The sequence below is a fragment of the Capra hircus genome, chromosome 5 (genome assembly GCF_001704415.2).
Source record: "Capra hircus breed San Clemente chromosome 5, ASM170441v1, whole genome shotgun sequence".
NCBI classification, from domain to species: Eukaryota; Metazoa; Chordata; class Mammalia; order Artiodactyla; family Bovidae; genus Capra; species Capra hircus.
In genome coordinates, this window is record NC_030812.1 from 79,953,027 (window position 1) to 79,979,422 (window position 26,396).

Consider the following 26,396-nt stretch of genomic DNA (forward strand, 5'->3'; position numbering starts at 1 on the left):
TACGTTAAAAACAAAATAAAACTTCTGACCAAGAAACATATAAGTGCAGATTATTAAAAAGGTTACTTTTAATAAACAATAAATAACAGAACTCTTACACAAAATCTTCCAGAGAATGAAAAAAGAGGGACCATTTCCCCATATATTTTATTAAGAAAACATATCCTTTATAATTAAATCTGCAAAGATAAAATTATGAACCAATCTCTTTTATGAAAACAAAAACTAAAATTCTACATAAAATATTAGTAACTGGAATCCAGCAATAAATAAATAATACATCTCAACCAAGTATGATTTATTTTAGGAATGTCAGGTAGGTAGAAGTGATGCACACCATTTCAGACCTGAACCACAAAACCTCCAACAAATCCTCCATGTACTTCCTTTGTCCCCCACTATTTGCTTGCTGATGTCATTGCCATGGATGACAATTAAAGCCATGTGCTGCGAACAGCAGGAGGGCCTCTGTCAGCCAGGGACTCTGAATGACTACACCATCACCTCAGTGGACTTGGTGAGCAAATTAATGATATTTAGGAAAAAAGACAAGAAAAACAGTTCTTGTTCATTTATTCTTGTGAGAGTGTGTGCCAACTTGCCATGGTGATGTCCAATTCTGTGCAACCATATGGACTATAGCCCTCCAGGCTTCCCTGTTCATGGGATTCCCCAGGCAAGAATACTGGAGTGGGTTGCCACGCCCTCCTTCAGGGGATCTTCCTGACCCAGGGATCGAACCTGCATCTCTTACATCTTCTGCAGTGGCAGGCAGGTTCTTTACCAATAGTGCCACCTGGGAATGTTACCAATTCCTCATTTATAAACTGCTTATACTTAATGTATTCAAGAATTTCTATTTCATTATCAAATTCTAATTGCCTTTTCCAGTATACAGCTTTATATATCTTTCTGTAGCTAAATCACTCTTTACCGAAAAACCTAAACATAAAGGACCAATAAGGGCCCTTGATATAGACACTGATTTTTGTTGGTATGATTATCAATCTATGGCTCATGGCAACAATCTTTTTTTAAACTCATTTTCCCATTTCTGTGAGAGTTGTTTTCACTTCAGTTGCTCAGTCGTGTCTGACTCTTTGCAACCCCATAAATCGCAGCACTCCAGGCCTCCCTGTCCATCACCAACTCCCAGAGTTTACACAAACTCATGTCCATTGAGCCAGTGATGCCATCCAACCATCTCATCCTCTGTCGTCCCCTTCTCCTCCTGCCCTCAATCCTTCTCAGCATCAGGGTCTTTTCCAATGAGTCAGCTCTTTGCATGAGGTGGCCAAAGTATTGGAGTTTCAGCTTCAACATCAAGTCCTTCCAATGAACACCCAGGACTGATCTCCTTTAAGATGGACTAAAGAGTTGTTTTAGTCAAAACTAAATAGCAAAGCAGCAAAATCCCATCACCTAGTAAAGCAAGCTCATACATTCTATTATACTAAAAACAAGCAAAGGCACATGGGCAGCACCACCAACTCATCACTTTGGAACTCCCATTCAGGTCAGGTTATCTCACTAATGGTATGCAACTTTCATAAAGGCACCTAGGAGGGCAAAGGTATCAATTTCTATAATGAATAATAACATAGATTTTGTTTTTCTTAGTTTTCAAGATTTTTAAGAAAATAAAGAGAAACAGGTATTATGACATTTTCTTTTCACATCACAGTGGAACATCTTAAGCAGTTCTTGAGAAGCATATATTCTACCTTAAGGCCACTGATTAAAAACAAACTCATATAAAATAGGTTACATGGGCAAACAAATTCTGGAAATTAACAATATATATTAAAATATTAAACCTTCTACAAATCCAGAAGAAACAACTGAATTTTACTAAAACCAAGATTTTTCAGACTTAACTAATTGAATGTTAATTTACTTTTTTCTCTCATTGACAATACCTATTACCAACTAATCTCTTTAGTTCAGAATTGAAATTTAGAACCAAAAAGGTCCAAGAGCTTTTTAGTGTTTTACAATCTAAAGCAAAGCAAATTCATAGATCTGCTAAATGAAACAGAATATATTCTACTTTTACATCATTATCTAGAAATTGAAGATGAATATGCACCATTTCAATAATAAAGTTTGACCATTCAGCAACTATGGTTCTGAATAATGACATGAACCATTAAAAAGTATTGGGGTGCTATTAAAGGCACACATAGAGTACAATATATTAAGCAATTCATATAACAGGTCTTTCAAATAGACATTTTATAAATGATAAAAATGTTCTATGACATATTTTATTGCAGTTGAAAATAAACACTTAATCGATGGCTACATCTTCTTACAGACTTAGGATACAGCATGTACTAAGTTGCTTCAGTTGTGTCTAACTCTGTGCAACCCCATGGACTGTAGCCTGCCAGGCTCCTTTGTCCATGGGATTCTCCAGGCAAGAATACTGGAGTTAGTTGCCATGTTCTTCTCCAGGGGATCTTCCCAACCCAGGGACTGACCCGAGTTTCTTAATCTCCTGCACTGGCAAGTGGGTTCTTTACAACTAGCGCCACCTGGGAAGCCCCTCAGAATACAGCAGCTATTGACAAATGCTTGATGGATTATGCTGAAATTCTCATCATTGATATCAGTTCAGCTCAGTCTCTCAGTCGTGTCCAACTCTTTGAGACCCCATGAACCACAGCACGCCAGGCATTCCTGTCCATCACCATCTCCCAGAATTTACACAAACTCATGTCCATTGAGTCGGTGATGCCATTCAACCATCGCATCTGCTATCGTCCCCTTCTCTTGCCTTCAATCCTTCCCAGCATCAGGGTCTTTTCCAATGAGTCAGCTCTTCACATCAGGTTGCCAAAGTATTGGAGTTTCAGTTTCAGCAGCAGTCCTTCCAATGAATATTCAGGACTGATTTCCTTTAGGATGGATTGGTTGGATCCCCTTGCAGTCCAAGGGACTCTCAAGAGTCTTCTCCAATACCACATTTGAATTCTTCAGCGCTCAGCTATCTTTATAGTCCAAACTTCACATCCACACATGACCGCTGGAAAAACCATAGCCTTGACAAGACAAACCTTTGTTGACCAAGTAATGTCTCTGCTTTTAAATATGCTGTCTAAGTTGATCCTAATTTTCCTTCCAAGGAGTGTCTTTTAATTTCATGGCTGCAGTCACCATCAGCAATGATTTTTGAGCCCCCAAAAAATAAATGATAGAAGACTGAACAACACATACACCAACTATAAGAAATGCAACTATAGAATACAGCGCCCAACAACAGAATACACATTATACTCAAGTAGACATGAAACAATCTCCAGGATAGAATACATGGCAAACCATAAAACAAGTCTTAATAAATTTTAAAATACTGAAGTCACACAAAGTATTCTCTTCAACTACAAGGGAATGAAATTTGAGATAATAGTGAAAAAATGAGAAAATTCACAAATTTATAGAAATCAAACATATTCCTATATAACCAATTATTCAAAGAGGAAATCACAAGGGAAATTAAAAACCTATATTAAAAGAAGAAAACATCAAACCAATAACCTAACCTTTCACCTTAAGGAATTAGAAAAAGAAGAATAAACTAAACCCAGATCAAGCATAACGAAGGAAACTAAAAGAATAAAAAGAAAATAAAGAAAAGAATAGAAAATCAAGAGAGAAAATCAACTGGACCAAAGTTGGTTCTTTATAAAAAATCAGCAATATGATAAACATTCATTGACCAAGGCAGGAAAAAAAAAGAGATAAGGGATGAGTCAAATCAGTAAAATCAATAACAAGGAAAGGGCTTACTACTGAACTTAAAGAAACAAAAAAGAACATACAAAAAATATTATGAACCACTAAAAGACCCTGATGTTGGGAAAGATTGAAGGTAAAGGAGAAGAGGGTAGCAGAGGATGAGATCGTTAGATAGCATCTCCAACTCAATGGACATGAATTTTTGCAAAGTTTGGGAAAAAGCGAAGGACAGGAAATCCTGGCACACTACAATTCATGGGGCTGCAAAGAGTCAGATATGACTTAGTGACTGAACAAAAACAACACGCCAACAAATTAGATAACAAAGTTGTAGGGTACAAATTCCTAGAAATATGCAAACTACCAAAATTGACTCAAGAAGAAACAGAAAACCAAATAGACCTATAACAAGTAAGGAGACTGAATCCAGTAATCAAAAACACTTCACACAAAAGAAAATCCTTTATTTCAAATGACTTTAGTGGTGAATTGCAACAAATGTTTATAAAAGGATTAACACCAATCTTTCTCATATAGATGAGAAAACATGCCCTAACTGATTCTATAAAGCCAGTATTACACTAATCCAAAGCCACACAAAGACAACACAAGAAAAGACAAAGCAATGTTTCTTAAGAATATGGATGCAAAATTCCTTAAAAAAACAGCAGTAAGAAGAATCCAACAGAATATTTAAAAGTCTATAGCCTACGACCAAGTGTAATTTATCTCAGGAACGTATAGGTGGTTCAACATATAAAAATCAATCCATTTAATATACCACATTAAAACAATGAAGGAAATAAAAGCCTACAAGATTATCTTAGTACCCAGAAAAACAGTGACAAGATCAAGCAAACTTTCATGATGAAAATATTCAGAAAATTAAGAACTAAAAAGCAATATCTTCAACCTGATAAAGGGCATTGTGAAAATCCTACGGCTGAAATCATATTATTGATGAAAGACTGAGGACTTTCCCCTAACATTAGGAACAAGACAAGAATGCCTACTCTTTCCAACTCCATTAAAAAGTATACTGAAATTCTAGCAAGGGCATCAGGCAAGAAAAATAAATAAAAAGTGTTCTTAGAAATTATTAGATTAGAAATGAAAAAGTAAAACTATCCAGATTTTCAGAAGACATGATTTTATATATGGGAAACTGTGAAAAATTATTAGGTCTAATAAACAAAATACTACTCAATAAGCAAGTTCAATAACATTATAAGAAAGAAGATTAACACAAAAATCAGTTGTATTTCTATACACTTGCACGAACAATCCAAATATGAAATAAAAAAAATTCCATTTACAAAAGCATAAAAAAGGTAAAATACTTAGAAATACTTTTTACCAAAGAAGTATGAAATTTTTACACTACTAACTATAAAACATTGTAGAGTCTTAAAAAATGGGAAGGACATCCTGTATTCCTGGATTTGAAGATTTAATATGTTAAGTGTCACTAATCCCAAATTTTGTCTATAGATTCAATGCAATCCCTATCAAAATTCCAGTGACTATATTTTGCATTATCAGACAAGCTCATCCTAAAATTCATATAGAACTGCAAGTGATTATGAGTCACTAAAACAATTTCAAAAAATAAAGCAACATCAGAGGACTTACACTTCCTAATTCCAAAACTGAGCAAAGGGCTGCAATAACCGAAACAATGTGGTATTTGCATAAGGACAGAGATTCCAGTGGAAAATGAAAATGAGTGCATCAAAATAAGTTTATATATCTATAAGCAACTGATTTTTTACAAGAGTAAACAAGTCAGTTCAATAGGGAAAGAATAATTCTATCAACAAATGATGGTGGGAAACTGGACACACATGCAAAAGGCTAAACCTGGAACCCCAATTCACATGATGTATAAATATTAAAACCAAATCTATCAAATTTCAGAATAGAAAAGATAAAACTACTAAATTCTTGAGGAAAAGACAGGTACACACCTTTATCACCTTGGATTAAGTAACAGTTTCTAAAAATATGACACTAAAATACAAGCACAACCAAAGAAAGTTAAAAATACCTGAACTTAAAACTTTGTGCATTAAAGGATACTATTAAGAAACCAAAAAAGCAACCCACTGAATATCTGTAAAAATATCAACAGATCTAAGATCTAGGATCCAGGATATATAATCAACTCTTGTAAATCAGCAACAAAAAGATAATCAAACTTTAAAAATGGGCAAAGAACTTGAGTAACTATTTCTCCAAAAACAAATGTTCAACATCATTAGCCATTATAGAAATTCAAGTCAAAACCACTGACATCCAACAGCATGGCTATAATTAAAATTCAGAAAATAAGTATTGCTAAGGAGGTGGAAAAACTGAAACCCTTCCACTTTGCTGGTTGAAATGTAAAATGGTGCTTCCACAGTGAAGAAGTTTGGTAGCTTCTCAAAAATTAAGGTATATTTAATTAAACATAGACCTACCAAATGTCCCAGAAATTTCACTCTTAATTATACACCCAAGGGCATTGAAAATATACATTTACACAAAAACTTGGACACAAACGTGCATATGAGCATTATTTAATAATAGCAAAAAAGTAAAAACAATGTAAATTTTGATCAACTATTCGTTTTTTTTTAAATGAAGTATTATCCATACTGGATAATACTTGCATTCAATGAAGTGAATATTCTTCACCCATAAAAGGACTGAAATGATACATCTTTTAATATGAAAGAACCTTGAAACCATTCAGTTCAGTTCAGTTCAGTTCAGTTCAGTCGCTCAGTCGTGTCCGACTCTTTGCGACCCCATGAATCGCAGCACGCCAGGCCTCCCTATCCATCACCATCTCCCGGAGATCACCCAGACTCACGTCCATCGAGTCCCCGATGCCATCCAGCCATCTCATCCTCGGTCGTCCCCTTCTTCTCCTGCCCCCAATCCCTCCCAGCATCAGAGTCTTTTCCAATGAGTCAACTCTTCGCATGAGGTGGCCAAAGTACTGGAGCTTCAGCTTTAGCATCATTCCTTCCAAAGAAATCCCAGGGCTGATCTCCTTCAGAATGGACTGGTTGGATCTCCGTGCAGTCCAAGGGACTCTCAAGAGTCTTCTCCAACACCACAGTTCAAATGCATCAATTCTTCGGCGCTCAGCCTTCTTCACAGTCCAACTCTCACATCCATACATGACCACAGGAAAAACCATAGCCTTGACTAGACGGACCTTAGTCGGCAAAGTAATCTCTCTGCTTTTGAATATACTATCTAGGTTGGTCATAACTTTTCTTCCAAGGAGTAAACGTCTTTTAATTTCATGGCTGTAGTCACCATCTGCAGTGATTTTGGAGCCCAAAAAAATAAAGTCTGACACTGTTTCTACTGTTTCCCCATCTATTTCCCATGAAGTGATGGGACCAGATGCCATGATCTTCATTTTCTGAATGTTGAGCTTTAACCCAACTTTTTAACTGTCCTCTTTCACTTTCATCAAGAGGCTTTTTAGCTCCTCTTCACTTTCTGCCATAAGGATGGTGTCATCTGCATATCTGAGGTGACTGATATTTCTCCCGGCAATCTTGATTCCAGCTTGTGCTTCTTCCAGTCCAGCATTTCTTACGATGTACTCTGCATATAAGTTAAATAAGCAGGGTGACAATATACAGCCTTGACGTACTCCTTTTCCTATGTGGAACCAGTCTGTTGTTCCATGTCCAGCTCTAACTGTTGCTTCCTGACCTGCATACAGATTTCTCAAGAGGCAGGTCAGGTGGTCTGGTATTCCCATCTCTTGAAGAATTTTCCACAGTTTATTGTGATGCACACAGTCAAAGGCTTTGGCATAGTCAATAAAGCAGAAATAGATGTTTTTCTGGAACTCTCTTGCTTTCTCCATGATCCAGTGGATGTTGGCAATTTGATCTCTGGTTCCTCTGCCTTTTCTAAAACCAGCTTGAACATCTGGAAGTTCACGGTTCACGTATTGCTGAAGCCTGGCTTGGAGAATTTTGAGCATTACTTTACTAGCATGTGAGATAAGCGCAACTGTGTGGTAGTTTGAGCATTCTTTGGCGTTGCCTTTGTTTGGGATTGGAATGAAAACTGACCTTTTCCAGTCCTGTGGCCACTGCTGAGTTTCCCAAACTTGCTGGCATATTGAGTGCAGCACTTTCACAGCATCATCTTTCAGGATTTGAAACAGCTCAACTGAAATTCCATTACCTCCACTAGCTTTGTTCGTAGTGATGCTTTCTAAGGCCCACTTGACTTCACATTCCAGGATGGCTGGCTCTAGGCGAGTGATCACATCATCATGATTATCTGGGTCATGAAGATCTTTTTTGTACAGTTCTTCCGTGTATTCTTGCCACCTCTTCTTAATATCTTCTGCTTCTGTTAGGTCCCTACCATTTCTGTCCTTTATTGTGCCCATCTTGGCATGAAATGTTCCCTTGGTATCTCTAATTTTCTTCAAGAGATCTCTAGTCTTTCCCATTCTGTTTTCCTCTATTTCTTTGCACTGATCACTGAAGAAGGCTTTCTTATCTCTTCTTGCTATTCTTTGCAACTCTGCATTCAGATGCCTATATCTTTCCTTTTCTCCTTTGCTTTTCACTTCTCTTCTTTTCACAGCTATTTGTAAGGCCTTCTCAGACAGCCATTTTGCTTTTTTGCATTTCTTTTCCATTGGGATGGTCTTGATCCCTGTCTCCTGTATAATGTCACATTATGCTATGTCTAAGTAGCTAGACACGAGAGGCTGCATATTCCATGGTTTCATTTTATGTGAAATGTCCAAAATAGGTAAATAGGTAAAATAGGTAAATCCAGAAACAGAAAGTAGATTGGCAACTGTCAGGTGCTGGGGAACAAGAGACCTAGGGAGCAACTGCTTAATGCATACAAGGCTGCTTCAGGTGATGATACTATCTGGCCAGTTAGATACTAGTTATAGTACAACAATATTGTGAATATACTTTAAAAAAAACCAAAACACTGAACTATACTTTATATCATTTTAAATGATGAATTTTACGTTCTGCCAATGTTACATGAATGCCAAAAACCTACACTGGTGGAAGAAAGAAATAGTATGTTTGTGTCAATTTAATTTCTAAGCTGAATGGTGTTTTTCTTTGATTTTGAGATTTCATTTCTAATTTTGTTTCACTTTGATCATAGAATGCTGGTTTTAAAATTTTACTTCTTGGAATTCACTGAGGTGAAAGATTTCTCATAAACAACCAAGAGAATAACAATCTTTAAGTTTCTGATTGCTGAGAACGATTTGCAGCTTTTAAAATAGAAAACCAGTTAGCTGTGCTGATTCATACTTTATTTGAATATTCTAATTATCTTACATTATTCTGTTGGTATATAGTGTGTTTTTTAAAAAGTCTGTCATGTATCTAATTTTATTTTATATTTAGATTGACTATACAATTTACTTTCCAAATTGGATCACTTTTGAGAATAAAAGGTGTTTCTGGTAATAACTGCACTAGGATAACAGTATAAATATAGACTATCCTGGGAAAACCAAAAAAGCAGAGTCATTGGAGTTACAGATTTCCTAGATATTATTTTGAAAAACACTTTGTTTAAAGTCACTAGAAGATGTCTCATAATTGACTGTTAGGGGTCTATTTTTTCAGGTATACATGTACATTTTCAAAATAGGCCCCAGTCTTCTTTCATATCATTTATGGTGGTTGAATTAGATTTTTCATATAGTTCTGTTTCACCTCTTTGGTCTTCCTCTTTGGGGAATCCAATTACATACATACTGGATCGGGTAAAAACAAACACACCGTTTGTTTTCTGTAATTATTCCTTTCTCTCAAATTCTTCTTCATTTATGTTAGTTTTCATTTTGTCATGCTTTATTATTATTTTCTTTCTATACTATTGTATTCCCTCTTATTCCTTCAGGCTTAATCTTCATTTTGGGATTTTTTTTCTTTTATGTCTTTTTTCTATCAGCTTTATCTTATTTGTTCTTTTCTCATTTTGGAACTATTGTTCTATTTTTGATTTTTCCTGCTGTTCAAATGCTTCCATCACTGTACTCAGTTCTGCAACAATCCTTTTCTCTTAACCATGTACCAGTTTACCCTGAGTTGAAGTTAGCCTGAAGAACTTCCGCAGCTTCATGATTCTAGGGCTTCCTCTTCTGTTGGCTATTATAAGGTTTGTTTTTTTTTTTTTTATTTTAAAAGTGTTTTTCCAATGCAGCAACTTGAGTACTTTTTGATAAATGCTTTCTCTGATCCCCTCCCTACCAGTATCTGAACATTCTCCTCCTTCGGTGTCTGTATGATGTTTTACCATTCTCCTTAGCATGGATGACTTTAAGATGGGTACTTTCTCTGCGTATTTCCAAAAGAAACGAGGGCTTTATGTTCCTTTATGTTCCCCTCCATCACTCAAGCATGGATGTGATAGACATGCCTACCATGTTGCTGTCTATAGTTCAGCTCTACTAGCTTCTGCACCATAAATCATATAAGCATAATTGCCATCTATTTTCCTATTCAAGATGTTATTTATGGACTTTTCCCCTTAACTACCTTAGACTAGTTTTTATAAGAAAATATAAGAAGATTCAAAAATCATGTAGCCTCTGCTGCTGCCAATCACCAAGCCCAATCCACCCCTCTTCCTTCTTGAAATATTTTCTTCATTTGTTTCTTCTCCTTATCAGTCCATCCTGTTTGCTCTTCTTCACTGCCCCAATCTCAAACTGCAGGAGTTCCAGAGAATGAGACCTCTTCTTTAACTTGTTCAACTGATGAGTAAATTTAAATATCATCTTTGTACAACTCCTTAAATTATATCTCCAATTCTGCCATAGCTAATCCTCAGATTTCTTTATCTAGCTGCCTATTAAGGTCTTTACATGTATATCTAAAGAAAGTGAAGTCGCCCAGTAGTGTCCGAGTCTCTGCGACCCCACGGACTGTAGCCTACCAGGTTCCTCCATCCATGGGGTTTTCCAGGCAAGAATACTGGCTTGATGTTCATTTTTATTTTTTTAACCAAATGTCTAATGTCTCCATCTCATGATCTACAATCTGGACAGTTGTCAACATCTCCACTGCTACTCCTCTAGTCCACACTATGATCATTTCCCAACATCCCTGCCTCTTTGATTCTTTGATATACCACAAAACCCTACTGGCTTGATGTTCATTTTTATTTTTTTAACCAAGTCTTTAACTTTGTTAACTTCAACAAAGTCTAAAACACCTGATTAAAATTTCTTTACCAAAGTCTTTAGCAATACAACTGTGTGCCAGGCACTGTTGCAAACCCTTTGCAATTTATTTATTTATTTAAACCTCCTAATGCCTCCCTGGGATTTCTTCAGAAGGAATGATGCTAAAGCTGAAACTCCAGTACTTTGGCCACCTCATGCAAAGAGTTGACTCATTGGAAAAGACTCTGATGCTGGGAGGGATTAGGGGCAGGAGGAGAAGGGGATGACAGAGGATGAGATGGCTGGATGGCATCATGGACTCAATGGACGTGAGTCTGAGTGAACTCCAGGAGTTGGTGATGGACAGGGAGGCCTGGCGTGCTGCAATTCATGGGGTCACAGAGAGTCGGACATGACTGAGCGACTGAACTGAACGGACTGAATGTCTCCATCTCATGATCTACAATCTGGACAGTTGTCAACATCTCCACTGCTACTTCTCTAGTCCACACTATGATCATTTCCCAACATCCCTGCCTCTTTGATTCTACTCTTCTTCCAAGACTGCAGCAAAAACAATTCTTTAAAACTTAAAAGTGAAAGTGAAGTCGCTTTATGTCCGACTCTTTGCGACCCCATGGACTGTAGCCTACCAGGCTTCTCAGTCCATGGGATTTTCCAGGCAAGAGTACTGGAGTGGGTTGCCATTTCCTTCTCCAGGGGATCTTCCCAACCCAGGGATCAAACCCAGGTCTCCCACATTGTAGGCAGACACTTTACCCTAAAACTTGAGGGCAATCACAAAGAATGTAATTTCTATGATGGCAGGAATTGTTCACCACAGTATGCATAACACGTAAAATAGTACCAGACATAGTGTGGGTACTCAATAAATATCTGTTAAATTATAAAATATCACACATCTGACTACAATTTCTAAGCTTCCACATTACTGCAAATAAACTCTATAATCCCTCCCATAGCCCAAAGTTATACCCCTCTGTCCCTAAATCCTTCCATCTGTTGTCACTGGCCTTCCTCAAATCATTATAAACACATTGTTACCATAAGGCTATTGAAGTTATTTGCTGTGTTTGATATACTTTTCACCCCAAATATCACACACTCATTTCCTCTGAATACTACTCAAAAACCACTGTACCAGAGGGATGCTCGCTGACCACCCTATATAAAATAGCACACACTCATCATTGTCCACTAATCATGCTTTATTTTTATTCATTGCCCTTATCACTACTTATTGTTTTGTACTCTTCATTGCCCATCTCTCTCACATACTGGGGAAAACAATGATGATACTCTTAACACTATGGCACTTGGGAAAGTGAGGAAAAGACAGACAGTAGGGAGATTTCAAAATTTGACATTAAGTTCAATTTAGGAAGGCGAAATTTCACTTGCAATTGAACATTCATATCTCAGATAGCACCTTGTATATAATGTCTGCTCAATAAATAAGGACTGAATAAAGATGAGATTGAATGGACAGGATCTGAAGGCCAAATATATTAGTTAAGTAAGAATGGTGTTTCATTCTTCAACAGAGAGAGTTATTTAAAATCATAGTAAGAATTGTTAAAAATGTATTTAAATTTTGGTCTTCAAAAAGAAGGCTACTTGATAGATTCACATATCTGTTTGTTGAATGAATGAATGAGATTATGATCAATGCTCTTTTTCTGATATAAGCCTAGCATATAAATTAAGAAACATCTTTGAGCAGGTTTCTTTACCTATTAAATAAGAGAGTTGGATTAAATCATTTCTAAAATATACTACCAACTCTTGACGAATATGTGTTTGAGAAAACTCCAGAAGATAGTGAAGGACAGGGAAGCCTGGTGTGCTACAGTCCATGGGGTCACAAAGAGTAGGACACAATTTAGCAATTGAACAACAATGAATAACATTCTATGATATCATTCTATGATACTGTATGTTAAAACTGGCTAGATAAATCAACCCACTTTGCTTACTTCAAAGTTACTGATGGTAATCATACAACCACATTGTAACAGACCAGGCTTCCCACTTACCAAAAGAAAAACACAGGAATAACCAAATAGTCATACATGGCCTGAAATTCTTATTTCAAGAAAATAGAGCCCAAAATTTACAACCTATGTTCAAAGTAGTCAAAACCAAATCTGACCACAATGATAGCTTTCTTTCAAAATGTCAAACCCAAAACCATCGTAAGAATGGGAAGATTCAGGAAAATACCCTCACCTTAAATAAAGCTACAGAGTTTCTAAACAAGACTTCAAAGGTAAGCTTTTTCAATGCATTCATTTTACAAATGAGGAAACTAAGGCTGAGAGATCAAGAAGTTTGTTCAAGATCACTGAGTTATCAGTGAGGGCAGGGCAAAGGCTAAATCACATCTTCTGATCTGTCAGCCCGATTTTTACTAAAAAATATCATGACAAAGACTGAACTATCTGATATTTGAGTACATTCCAAACTGCTTTTCAATAGATTTGCTTTCTATAAAAACTCATTAATAAATAGACTAATCTATCATAAGTCACTCCTTCTGAAGGACATGAGTTTGAGCAAACTCCAGAAGATAGTGAAGGACAGAGAAGCCTGACATACTACAGTCCATGGAGTTGCAGAGTCAGACATAACTTAGCAGCTGAACAACAATGAACAATATCTGATGAAAATAACACACAAACTGATCACTATTGGTAAAGCTGAAATGGTCATTCATCAATTCATTACTGTCAACCAGAAATTCTGGTCTGACAAAAATGTGAAAGGTGCTTTTCAAATGTTACCAGAAGCACATTAACCAATTCTCTGCTACTCACAATCTCCCAATATCAATCCTTTGTCAAAATTATTAAACATACATAGGTCTAGTATTTTAATATGCCTGCATATATTTGTTGTTGAAAAATCATCTTTGATTGAATACACGTGTAAATATGAACCATAAAATTAACAAATATAGATGTTTAATGGGAAAATGAGAAATTAGCAGCTTTAAAATCTCATTGCTATATCAATGACAAAACTCTATTCAAATATTTGAATCACAATTCATGCAGAAAAATATTTTTAAGCCAAAGCTTACAGGAAAAATTGATAAACACTTTACGATTCACATTATTATTGGTCATTAAAAAATCCAGTAGAACCCATACTGTGTGCTGTGTGCACAATCACTTCAGTCGTGTCCAACTCTGTGCAACCCTATAGACTACGGCCTGCCAAGCTCCACTGTCCGTGGGATTCTCCAGGGAAGAATACTAGAGTGGGTTGCCAGGTCCTCCTCCAGAAGCTCTTCCCAACTCAGGGGTCAAGGCCATGTCTCTTATGTCTCCTGCATTGGCAAGGAGGTTCTTTATCACTAGTGCCACCTGGGAAGCCCATACTAATCATCCCTAATAAATTGACTGATGCATAGCAGCAGGATCCTCTCCATTAAAGCTGGTAAAAGGCAACATTTGGCTGATGTATTTGGAATGAATTCTTATAGCAGTTTTAAAAAAAACTTGAGAAGGACAGAAGGTAGGAAGCAAGGAATGGAGGGAGGAAGGGAGGGACAGAGGGAGAAAGAAAAATTCACAAGTCCAATCCACCATTCTACCTCACCTTTTAGAAAGCAGTTGCTTTTCACTTTCCAAATTCTTTGGCCAAGAACACGTCTATAATTAGGCTGAACATAATTAGTAGAATACAATTAGCTAATATAGCCTGATTGAGAAAAGTTTTCTAATCCAGGTGTCATCACCACTCTCTCTCTGAAGCCACAATATTATATCCCTTACAAATCCACTATATTGGGTAAGGCAGTCTTAACCATCTCCAGATATTCCAAAAGGAAATTTGCAGGGCAAGAAATCAAAATAAAAATAGTGGGATAACATCTAACCAATGGACTGAAAGATTTGGAGTAAGAAATGGTATAAACTGCTCCCACCAAAATCTGAAGATTCCAACATATGGCCTGATTATAAATGTCAGAAAAGCAGGAAGATGAAATTATCCCACAGGCATCCACTTTGTCAAAACAGAACAAAAACAACAAAACACCGCCTCTCCATCTCTTACTGACCCCACATTCAATAGCTGAAACAAGCCTAGTTGTGTTCTATAATAAAGAAAAGTAGGTTTCACTGGCATGATGCAGCAGTCTTTCCCATTGAATGTATGTTTAATCTTTACCTCCTTGCCCCCTCATTTCTTAGTTTCCCTATACAACCAGTAAAAACAATACATGACAGGATCCTTCAAAATACTACCAAGTCAGTTTCACAGACTAATTCAAATTCTTAGCCAAATACAAAAATGGGAGAAAAAAAATAACACAAGCATGAAAGAATCAATCAGCCTAAAGGTAAAGTAATCTTACATATGGAAATAAAGCATTAGTGCCATAATCAACTGTATCCATTACTGAAACAGACACCCTTAATATGTGTGTCCCATCAGCTTAAGATTTCAAAAAAATTTTTAAGAGCTAATTTTCATGTCTGGCCCTGACCCATTAATGGCCAACTTAACCCAACTGTATGGATTTCATCAGCACACAGATCCCAAACTATTGGCTTTGTGGCCCACTCTCAGTCAAAAACAACATAATGGAACAAACTTCTTCTCGAACTTTTCTAACAGATACAACGGATGACGGTATGCAAAAAAATCCCATGATGTCCTCACACCAGCACGGAGGTAACTGACTTTTCTACATGCCACCTTACAAAACCCAAATGTGACAATGTCACATCCATGTCTAAAGCAAACTTTTAGGAAAGAATTAATAGTTTCAAATGAGAAATGAGTAAGCAGGCCATAGCCTATTTAGTTTAAAGATTAAAACAACGACTCAAGTGCAATTCATAACAGAAGATGATATGTTTTTAGCAGTGCCATTGTTGTTGTCACTATATTGCTCTATTAACACAACAATTTCTCCACCAACTATAACCCATTAAAGAATAAAGGCCAATCCTTCAAAGCCTGAGAATCTGGCCCCTTGCATAACCCTGGCTAAATTCTTAGCTGACTTATTGATTGGATTGGCACTGCTTCTATTGCTACTTCAACGTCACCTTATTATTTGCTCCAAAGTGAAAGGCAGAAACTCCACTTGTGCCACATTTAAAACAAATTACTATTTATTTTCTACTTTGTTAAAGTCTTCAAAGGCAAAGTGCCTTGAGAAGCAGATGCTCAAAGCTAATTCAAGCCAACTAAAAAGAAAAGAAAGGAATGGAAAGGAGAAAGGGAGAGGAAAAGATGATGAAGGAAAAGAAGGAAGAAGGAAGGAAGAAAGGAGGATAAGGAGGGGGAAAGAAGGAAGAGCAGACAGCTTGTAGCAGTTAATGGGAAAGACTTAAGCCTTATGTACACATCGACAAACATTACCCTACCATTCGGATGTCAACATCATCAAATTCTAGTTTCTTACAACTTTTCTCATTTTAAGCCTGCTCTCCAAAGTTTGGCTGTATTTTAAATTCTGATAACAGAATGGGACTTTCTAACAACACTGTCTCTCAAAATAGTTAATATTTTGATGGAGAAAAGAAAAATGGCTTAATAATAAAAGTTGCTTTTTAATGTTTTGGTCATTTGTCTTCATATTCTGAGTGTTTCTACCTACATAATAAAGATTTGCATTCACATTTAAAATACATTGAGATTCACCTTTGGTGCCTGCAGTGGGTTGAACTGAGACACCCTCAAAAAAGATAATCTCCTAATTGCTGGTATCTGTGTATGCATTTTGGAACTAGGGTCTTTGATATCCCAAGACAAGATTACCTTGGACACAGAGTGAACCCTAAGTCCTAAGATTAGTTTCTCTGTAAGAAAGAGGACTGAGACTAGTGAAGAAGGAGGCAGAAACTGACTTTAGCTACTTTGAGACACAGAATGCCAACTCCAAGAACATCACTGCCAACATGTTGATTTTAGACTTTATTTTCTATAACTGTGAGAGAAAAAGTTTTTGCTAATATCAGTGATCAAGTCTGTGGAACCTAGTTACAGCTTTAGGAAATACAGGTTTCATGTGAAATATCAGGCTATATGAAGCACAAGCCTGAATCAAGATTGCTGGGAGAAATATCAATAACCTCAGATATGCAGATGACACCACCCGATGGCAGAGAGCCAAGAAGAACTAAAGAGCCTCTTGATGAAGGTAAGAGGAGAGTAAAACAGCTGGCTTAAAACTCAACATTCAAAAAACAAAGATCCTGCCATCTGGTCCATCACTTCATGGCAAAAAGGTAGAGAAACAGTGGAAACAGTGGCTGGCTTTATTTTGGGGGGCTCCAAAATCACGGCAGATGGTGACTGCAGCCACAAAATTAAAAGATGCTTGGTCCTTGGAAGAAAAGCTATGACAAACCTAGACAGAATATTAAAAAACAGATACGTTACATGGCCAACAAATGTCCATATAGTCAAAAGCGTGGTTTTTCCAGTAGTCACAGATGGATGTGAGAACTGGACAAAAATAGGCTGAGTGCTGAAGAACTGATGCCTTTAAACGGTGGTGCTGGAGAAGACTCTTGAGAGTCCTTTGGACTTCAAGGAGATCAAACTAGTCAATTCTAAAATAAATCAACACTGAATACTCATTGGAAGGACTGATGCTGAAGCTGAAGCTCCAATACTTTGGCCACCTGATGCAAAGAGCCGACTTAATGGAAAAGACCCAACTCAATGGATAAGACCGTTATGCTGGGAAAGAGTGAAGGTAGAAGGAGAAGGAGACAACAGAAGATGAAATGGCCTCACTAACTAAATTGACACGAGTTTGAGCAAACTCAACGAGATGGTGAAGGACAGGGAAGCCTGTCATGCTATAGTCCATGAGGTTAAAAAGAGTTGGACACAACTGAGTGACTGAATAACCACCACCTGTTTAATGGCATTAATCCTCTCAGATTACACAGGAGATCTACAAAGTTTTTAAGAATGTTATACCAGCAAAGCTGGATGGAGAGAGACAGAAATGGAAGGAAATGAGAGAAGGGTACCGGATTTCTGGGATTCTACAAGGAACAACAACAACAACAAAAAAAAAAAAACTCAAGAAAAAGAGCAAATGGCTGTCTGAGGAAGCCTTACAAATAGCTGTGAAAAGAAGACAAGCAAAAAGCAAAAAGAAAAGGAAAGATATACCCATTTGAATGCAGAGTTCCAAAGAATAGCAAGGAGTGATAAGAAAGCCTTCCTCGGCGATCAACACAAAGAAATAGAGGAAAATAATAGAATAGGGAAGACTAAAGATCTCTTCAAGAAAATCAGAGATACCAAGGGAATATTTCATGCAAAGATGGGCTCAATAAAGGACAGAAATGGTAGGGACCTAACAGAAGCAGAAAATAATAAGAATAGGTGGCAAGAATAGACAGAAGAACTGTACAAAAAAGATCTTCATGACCTGGATAACCACGATGGTGTGATCACTCATCTAGAGCCGGATATCCTGGAATGTGAAGTCAAGTGGGCCTTAAGAAGCATCACTATGAACAAAGCTAGTGGAGGTGATGGAATTCCAGTTGTCCTATTTCAAATCCTAAAAGATGATGCTGTGAAAGTGATGTACTCAATATGTCAGCAAATTTGGAAAACTCAGCAGTGGCCATAGGACTGGAAAAGGTCAGTTTTCATTCCAATCCCAAAGAAAGGCAATGCCAAAGAAAGCTCAAATTCCCACACAACTGCACGCATCTCACACACTAGTAAAGTAATGCTCTAAAAAACTCCAAGGCAGGCTTCAGCAATACGTAATCCATGAACTTTCAGATGTTCAAGCTGGTTTTAGAAAAGGCAGAGGAAACAGAGATCAAATTGCCAACATCTGCTGGATCATCGAAAGAGCAAGAGAGTTCCAGAAAAACAGCTATTTCGGCTTTATTGACTATGCCAAAGCCCTTGACTATGTGGATCACAATAAACTGTGGAAAATTCTGAAAGAGATGGGAATAACAGAGCACCTGACCTCCCTCTTGAAAAACCCGTATGCAGGTCAGGAAGCAACAGTTAGAACTGGACATGGAACAACAGACTGGTTCCAAACAGGAAAAGGAGTATGTCAAGGCTGTATATTGTCACCCTGCTTATTTAACTTATATGCAGAGTACATCATGAGAAACACTGGGCTGGAGGAAGCACAAGCTGGAATCAAGATTGCAGGAAGAAATATCCGTCACCTCAGATATGCAGATGACACCATCCTTATGACAGAAAGTGAAGAAGAACTAAAGAGCCATTTGATGAAAGTGAAAGAGGAGAGTTAAAAAGTCGGCTTAAATCTCAACATTCAGAAAACTAAGATCATGGCATCCGGTCCCATCACTTCATGGCAAATAGATGGAGAAACAGAGGAAACAGTGGCTGACTTTATTTTTCTGAGCTCCAAAAGCACTGTAGATGGTGACTGCAGCCATGAAATTAAAAGATGATTGCCCCTTGAAAGGAAAGTTATGACCAACCTAGATAGCATATTTAAAAGCAGAGACACTACTTTGTCAACAACAGTCCATCTAGTCAAGGCTATAGTTTTTCCAGTAGTCATATATGGATTTGAGAGTTGGACTACAAAGAAAGCTGAGAGCCGAAGAATTGATGCTTTTGAACTGTGGTGTTGGAGAAGACTCTTGAGAGTCCCTTGGACTGCAAGAAGACCCAACCAGTCCATTCTAAAGGAAATCAGTCCTGGGTGTTCATTGGAAGGACTGACATTGAAGCTGCAACTCCAGCATTTCGGCCACCTGACGCGAAGAGCTGACTCATCTGAAAAGACCCTGATGTTGGGAAAGATTGAAGGCAGGAGGAGAAGGGGACAACAGAGGATGAGATGGTTAGATGGCAATGAACATGACTCAATGAACATGAGTTTGGGTAAACTCCAGAAGTTGGTGATGGACAGTTGATGACTTGTTTTATAGTTTGACAGATGTACCAATGAAGACTTCTGCCCCAGGATGGATCATATCCAGTCTCACCTGTATCTGGTTTAGATAATTTAGATGACAACATTTGGGATTTTCTAGCTAATGACACTTAGATGATATTTTAGACTCAGAGCTGATACTGAAATGAACTGAAGTTTCTGGGGATGTTAGAATAGGGTAAATGTATTTTGTACTTTGGAAGGGCAGAAATTTGTGGAGTTCTAGGGAGCAGGCTGTAATGGATTAAACTGTGTCCTTAAAAGATATATCAAGTTCCTAATTTCTAGTATCTATCAATTTAACATTTTTTTATAAAACAAATTGTGACATGAGAGCATCTTGGATTTACTCTAAATCCAACGATTGGTTTCCTCTCTCTCTTTTTAAACGTATAACTGACATATAATGTTATTCACACAGTCACGTCTGCCTCTTTGCAATCCCATGGACTGTATCCTGCCAGACTCCTCTGTCCCTGGAATCCTCCAGGTAAGAATACTGGCATGGGTAGCCAATCCCTTCTCCAGGGGATCTTCCTGACCAAGGGATCAAACCCAGGTCTCCTGCACTGCAGAAAGATTCTTTACCACCTGAGCCACCAGGGAAGCCCAGTAACTGATACATAACAATGTTATTTCAATGTTGTATACAACACAATGATTCAATACTTGTATATACTGCAAAATGATCACAATAACAAGTCTAGTCAACACTGGCTACCATATGGCCAGAGTTTTTTTCCTATAATGAGAATTTTTAAGATCTGTTCTCTTAGGAACTTCCAAATATGCAACATAGTATTTTTAACGATAGTTATTATGGTTCACATTACATCCCCAGGAGTCACTTATTTAATAACTGAAAGTTTTTGCCCTTTGACCCACTTCACCCATTTTTTTCCCACTTCCCACTCCCTGCCTCTGGCAACCGCCAATCTGTTTTATTTCTAACCTTGGTTTGGTTTTCTTTTTATATAGTTCTATGCGTATTTTTGCTTTTGTTGCCTTTGTTTTTGCTGTCAGATCCTAAAAATCATCACCAAGCTCAATGTCAAGGAGCTTACTGCCCATGTTGTATTCTAGAAGTTTTATGATTTCAGTGTTTAATACACTTGGGGTTAATTTTTCTGTATGATGTAAGACAGTGGTGCAGTTTCACTCTTTTGCATGTGGCTATCCAGTTTTCACGACACAATTTACTGAAGAGAGAATCCATCCATATATATATGACTCCTTGTCATAAATTAATTGGCTATACATGTTGAGTTCTGGACTCCCTATGCTGCCCCAGTGATTTGTCTGTTTTTATACCAATAACATACAGTTTCAATATTCTAGCTTTGTAAAAAGTTGAAATCAGGGGTGTGATGCATCCAGCTTTCTTCTTCTTTCGCTATTCAGGGTCTTTTGTGGCTCCATACAAATTTTAGGATAGTTTATTTCTGTGAAAAAAAGCCATTTGAATTTTGATAAGGATCACACCAAATCTATAGATTGCTTTGGGTAGTATGGACATTTAACAATTTTAACTGTTCCAATCCATGAACATAGAATATTTTTCCATTTATTTGTGTCTTCTTCAATTTTTTTAATTAATTTCTTATAGTTTTCATTGTAAAGGTCAATCACCTCCTTGGTTAACTTTATCCTACATATTTTATTCTTTTTGATTCAATTGTAAATGAGATTATTGTCTTAATTTCTTTTATTGTTAATTGTATTAGTGTATAAAAATATTATCTCATATTCTATAACTTCAGTGATTCTATTAGTTCTAACATTTTTTTAGTTTTCTTTATATTATATCCTGTCTTCTGCAAATTCTAACAGCTTTACTTCTTCCCTTCCAATGTGCAATCCTTTCATTTCTTTTTCTTGCCTATTTCTCTGTCTATGTACTATGTTGAATAAAAGTGGCAAGAGTAGGCATCCTTATTCCTAGTTTTCAATGAAAAGCTTTCAGGTTTTCACCATTTATTACTGACTGGTTTCCCTATTATAGAAAGGAGAAGAAGATTTGAGATACAGGGAAAAGGTCATGCGACAAAAGAAGATAATGAAGTTTTGCTCCCAGAATCAAGGGAAGTCAGGGGCCATCAAAAGCTGTAGGAGGAAAGACACTCCACTAGAACCTTGAGGGGGAGAGTGGGCCTGCAGACATTAATTTCAGACCTCTGACTTCTAGAACTTTGAGAGAATAATTTCTGTCATTTTAGCCCACCTAGTTCATAACAATATGTTATGGCAACCATAAGAAATCTATTACAGTACTTCTAATGTCCCTCTTTGAAAGAATTTCTTCCTTTACTCACCAACAAACCTCAAGCACCTCAGTACTCTTCTTCTCAGGAGACTCAGTATTTGTTGTTGTTGCTCAGTTGCTAAGTCGTGTCCCACTCCTTATGATCCTATGGACTGTAGCATGCAAAACTTCCCTGTTCTTCACTGTCTCCCAGAGTTTGCTCAGATTCATGTCCATTAAGTCGATGATGCTATCTAACCATCTCATCCTCTGCCACCTCCTTCTGTCTTCAATCTTTCCCAGCATCAGGGTCTTCTGCAATGAGCCAGCCTATTGCATCATATGGCCAAAGTACTGGAGCTTCAGCTTCAGCATCAGTCTATCCAATGAATACTCAGAGTTGACTCCTTTAGGATTGATTGGTTTGATTGCCCTGCTGGTCAAAGGACTATAAGGAGGCTTCTCCAGCATCACAATTCAAAAGGATCAACTCTTCAGTGCTCAGGCTTCTTTATGGTTCATCTCTCACACCCATACATGACTATTGGAAAAACCACAGCTTTGACAATATGGACCTTTCTCAGCAGTGATGTCTCTGCTTTTTAAAACACTGTCTAGGTCTCCATAGCTTTCCCTCCAAGGAGCAAGTGTCTTTTAACTTCATGGCTGCAGTCACCATCCACAGTGATTTTGGAGCCCAATAAAATAAAAGTCAGTCACTGCTTCCACTTTTTACCCTTCTATTTGCCATGAAGTGACAGGACCAGATGCCATGATCTTATACTGATTTTCTTATACTGATTTTCTTATAAGATTTTCTTATACTGATTTTAAGTCAGCTCAGTATATTAATACAATAAGATATCTCCCCTAATGATGACATCACACAGCCTTTTGCTGGATTTCTTCTTACCTAATTGTGTTTAAAATTGAGGAAAACAACAGAATGTGACAGTTGAGAGATCTCGTCAAGAAAATTAGAGATACCAAGGGAATATTTCATGCAAAGATGGGCACAATAAAGGACAGAAATGGTAGGTACCTAACAGAAGCAGAAGATATTAAGAAGAGGTGGCAAGAATATACAGAAGAAATATACAAAAAAGATCTCCATGACCAAGATAATCACGATGGTGTGATCACTCACCTAGAGCCAGACATCCTGGAATGTGAAGTCAAGTGGGCCTTAAGAAGCATCACTATGAATAAAGCTAGTGGAGGTGATGGGATTCCAGTTGAGCTGTTTCAAATCCTAAAAGATGATGCTGTGAAAGTGATGTACTCAATATGCCAGCAAATTTGGAAAACTCAGCAGTGGCCACAGAACTGGAAAAGGTCAGTTTTCATTCCAATTCCAAAGAAAGGCAATGCCAAAGAATGTTCAAACTACTACACAATTGCACGCATCTCACACACTAGCAAAGTAATGCTCAAAATCCTCAAAGCCAGGCTTCAACAGTACATGAGCCATGAACTCCCAGATGTTCAAGCTGGTTTTAGAAAAGGCAGAGGAACCAGAGATCAAATTGCCAACATCTGCTGGATCATGAAAAAAGCAAGAGAGTTCCAGAAAAACATCTATTTCTGCTTTATTGACTATGCCAAAGCCTTTGACTTTGTGGACCACAACAAATTATGGGAAATTCTTAAAGTGATGGGAATATTAGAATCATCCGACCTGCCTCCTGAGAAATCTATATGCAGCTCAAGATGCAACAGTTAGAACTGTACATGGAACAAACAGGAAAAGGAGTACATCAAGACTGTATATTGTCACCCTGCTTATTTAATTTATGTGCAGAGTACATCGAGACACGTTCGGCTGGATGAAGCACAAGCTGGAATCAAGACTGCCAGTAGAAATATCAATAATCTCAGTTATGCAGATGATACCACTCTTATGGCAGAAAGCAAAGAAGAACTAAAGAGCCTCCTGATGAAAGTGAAAGAGGAGAATGAAAAAGTTGGCATAAAACTCAACATTCAGAAAACTAAGATCATGGCATCCGGTCCCATCAATTCATGGTAAATAGATGGGGAAACGTAGAAACACTGACAGACTTCATTTCTTTAGGCTCCAAATCACTGCAGATGGTGATTGCAGCCATGAAATTAAAAGATGCTTGCTCTTTGGAAGAAAAGTTATGGCCAACCTAGACAGCCTATTAAAAAGCAGAGACATTACTTTGCCAACAAAGGTCTGTCTAGTCAAAGCTATGGTTTTTCCAGTAGTCATGTATGAGAGTTGGACTATTAAGAAAGCTGAGCACCAAAGAATTGATGCTTTTGCACTGTGGTGTTGGAGAAGACTCTTGAGAGTCCCTTGGACTGCAAGGAGATCCAATCAGTCCATCCTAAAGGAGATCAGTCCTGGGTGTTCATTGGAAGGACTGATGTTGAAGGTGAAACTCCAATACTTTGGCCACCTAATGTGAAGAACTGATTCATTTGAAAAGACCCTGATGCTGGGAGAGATTGAAGGCAGGAGAAGAAGGGGATGACAGAGTATGAGATTTTTGAATGTCATCACCAACTCAATGGACATGAGTTTGAGTAAATTCTAGGAGTTGGCAATGGACAGGGAGGCCTGGCATGCTACAGTCCATGGGGTCGCAAGGGGTCAGACACAACTGAGCAACTGAACTGAACTGAAATGAATTGTTCAAAATAATAACTATTATTTTAGGATATTGACAATTTAACACATGTTTAAACCCTCATCATAACAACAACAGCGGATTTTTAAAAGAAATGGCAGATTATACATGAATATTTATGGCTTCTGCCACTCCAAATGTAACAAAAATACCTGAAAAGATTTTTAGCCTTCCAATTTTTCCTCTTTTTTTATGTGTGCTTGTAATAATACAAAACTAAAAAGCAAACAGTCAAAGAATTGAGAAGACAAGGGATGGAAAGCAGATGGATGTACATCCCTCTCAGAAACCCAACCTCCTTGCTTTCTAAAAACATATCAAATACAACTTTACCTCTTTCATGTGTTTACTCTGTCTGACCCACTTCTCTCTCACATACCCAGGGTCCAGAAGGCCTACCTATACTTGTTTTTCCAAAAGTTCTCTTGTCAAGAGAGGCTTTCCACTACCACTTTATCATATCCTAACACTTTCCAGATCCTTTATTCTGTTATTTGTTTATAGTACTTATCATGGCATGACAAACTATAGATTATCTGTTTATAAACTGTCTATACTTCACTAAAAGTTGGACTCTAAATTCAGGACTTTGTCTCTAACGATGTCTGGTAAGTTGCTGCTCACTATTTATTAACCATCATCATTAAATTATTATTCTAAGAAAAATATTCACATACAAGAAAAATATTTAATACCCACAACAGAAAACGTATCTATAAAGTGTATAAGACTTCACCTGGTGGTCCAGTGGTTAAGGCTCCATCCTTCCACTAAAGGTGGTGTGGGTTCGACCCCTGGTTGGGGAACTAAGACCCTGCATGCCACAGCCCAAAAGAAGAAATGTTGCAATCATAAAAGGAAAATGTTCAAAGTATGGGATAGATACTTCTTATGGAAAAAAAGAAATATCTGATGGAAATATTTTTAAGTCCAACACAAAATATAATTTCAAAAGATTAAATTAAAAGATGATACCATTTTATGGGTTTCAAATTAACAAAACTCTTCTTGAATGTAATCTATATTAGAAGGCAAGTATGAGACAAGCACAGGGCTTCCCTGGTGGCTCAGAAGGTAAAGTGTCTGCCTGTAATGCGAGAGTCCCAGGTTTGATCCCTGGGTCAGGAAGATCCCCTGGAGAAGGAGATGGCAACCCACTCCAGTACTCTTGCTTGGAAAATCCCATGGATGGAGAAGCCTGGTAGGCTACAGTCCCTGCAGTCACAGAGTCAGAAATGACTGAGTGACTTCACGTTCTCTTATGAAACAAGCACTGGCAACATAACTTGGTTCAACCTTTCATGAAGCTAACTTAATGTTAATATTTTCACCCTGTGATCCAGTAATTCCTCTTCTAACAATTTACATTAAAAAGAAAATCATAAATCAAGATGGGCTTTCCTGACAGCTTAGTTGATAAGAGAATCTGCCTGCAATTCAAGAGACCTCGGTTTGATTCCTGGGTCGGGAAGATGTGCTGGAGAAGGGATATGCTACCCACTCTAGTATTCTTGGGCTTCCCTTGTGACTCAGCTGGAAAAGAATCTGACTAGAGTACGGGAGATCTGGGTTAAATCCCTGGGTTGGGAAGAACCCCTGGAGAAGGGAAAGGCTACCCACTCCAGTATT

The 26,396-nt window shown here is 37.5% G+C and overlaps 1 protein-coding gene across 4 annotated transcripts in view; it reads right to left on the reverse strand.

Moving 5' to 3' along the window:
• The window catches only part of CCDC91 (coiled-coil domain containing 91), a 412,799-nt gene that overhangs the window by 189,048 nt on the left and 197,355 nt on the right, over positions 1-26,396 (reverse strand). The gene's annotated exons all lie outside the window — the stretch shown is intronic.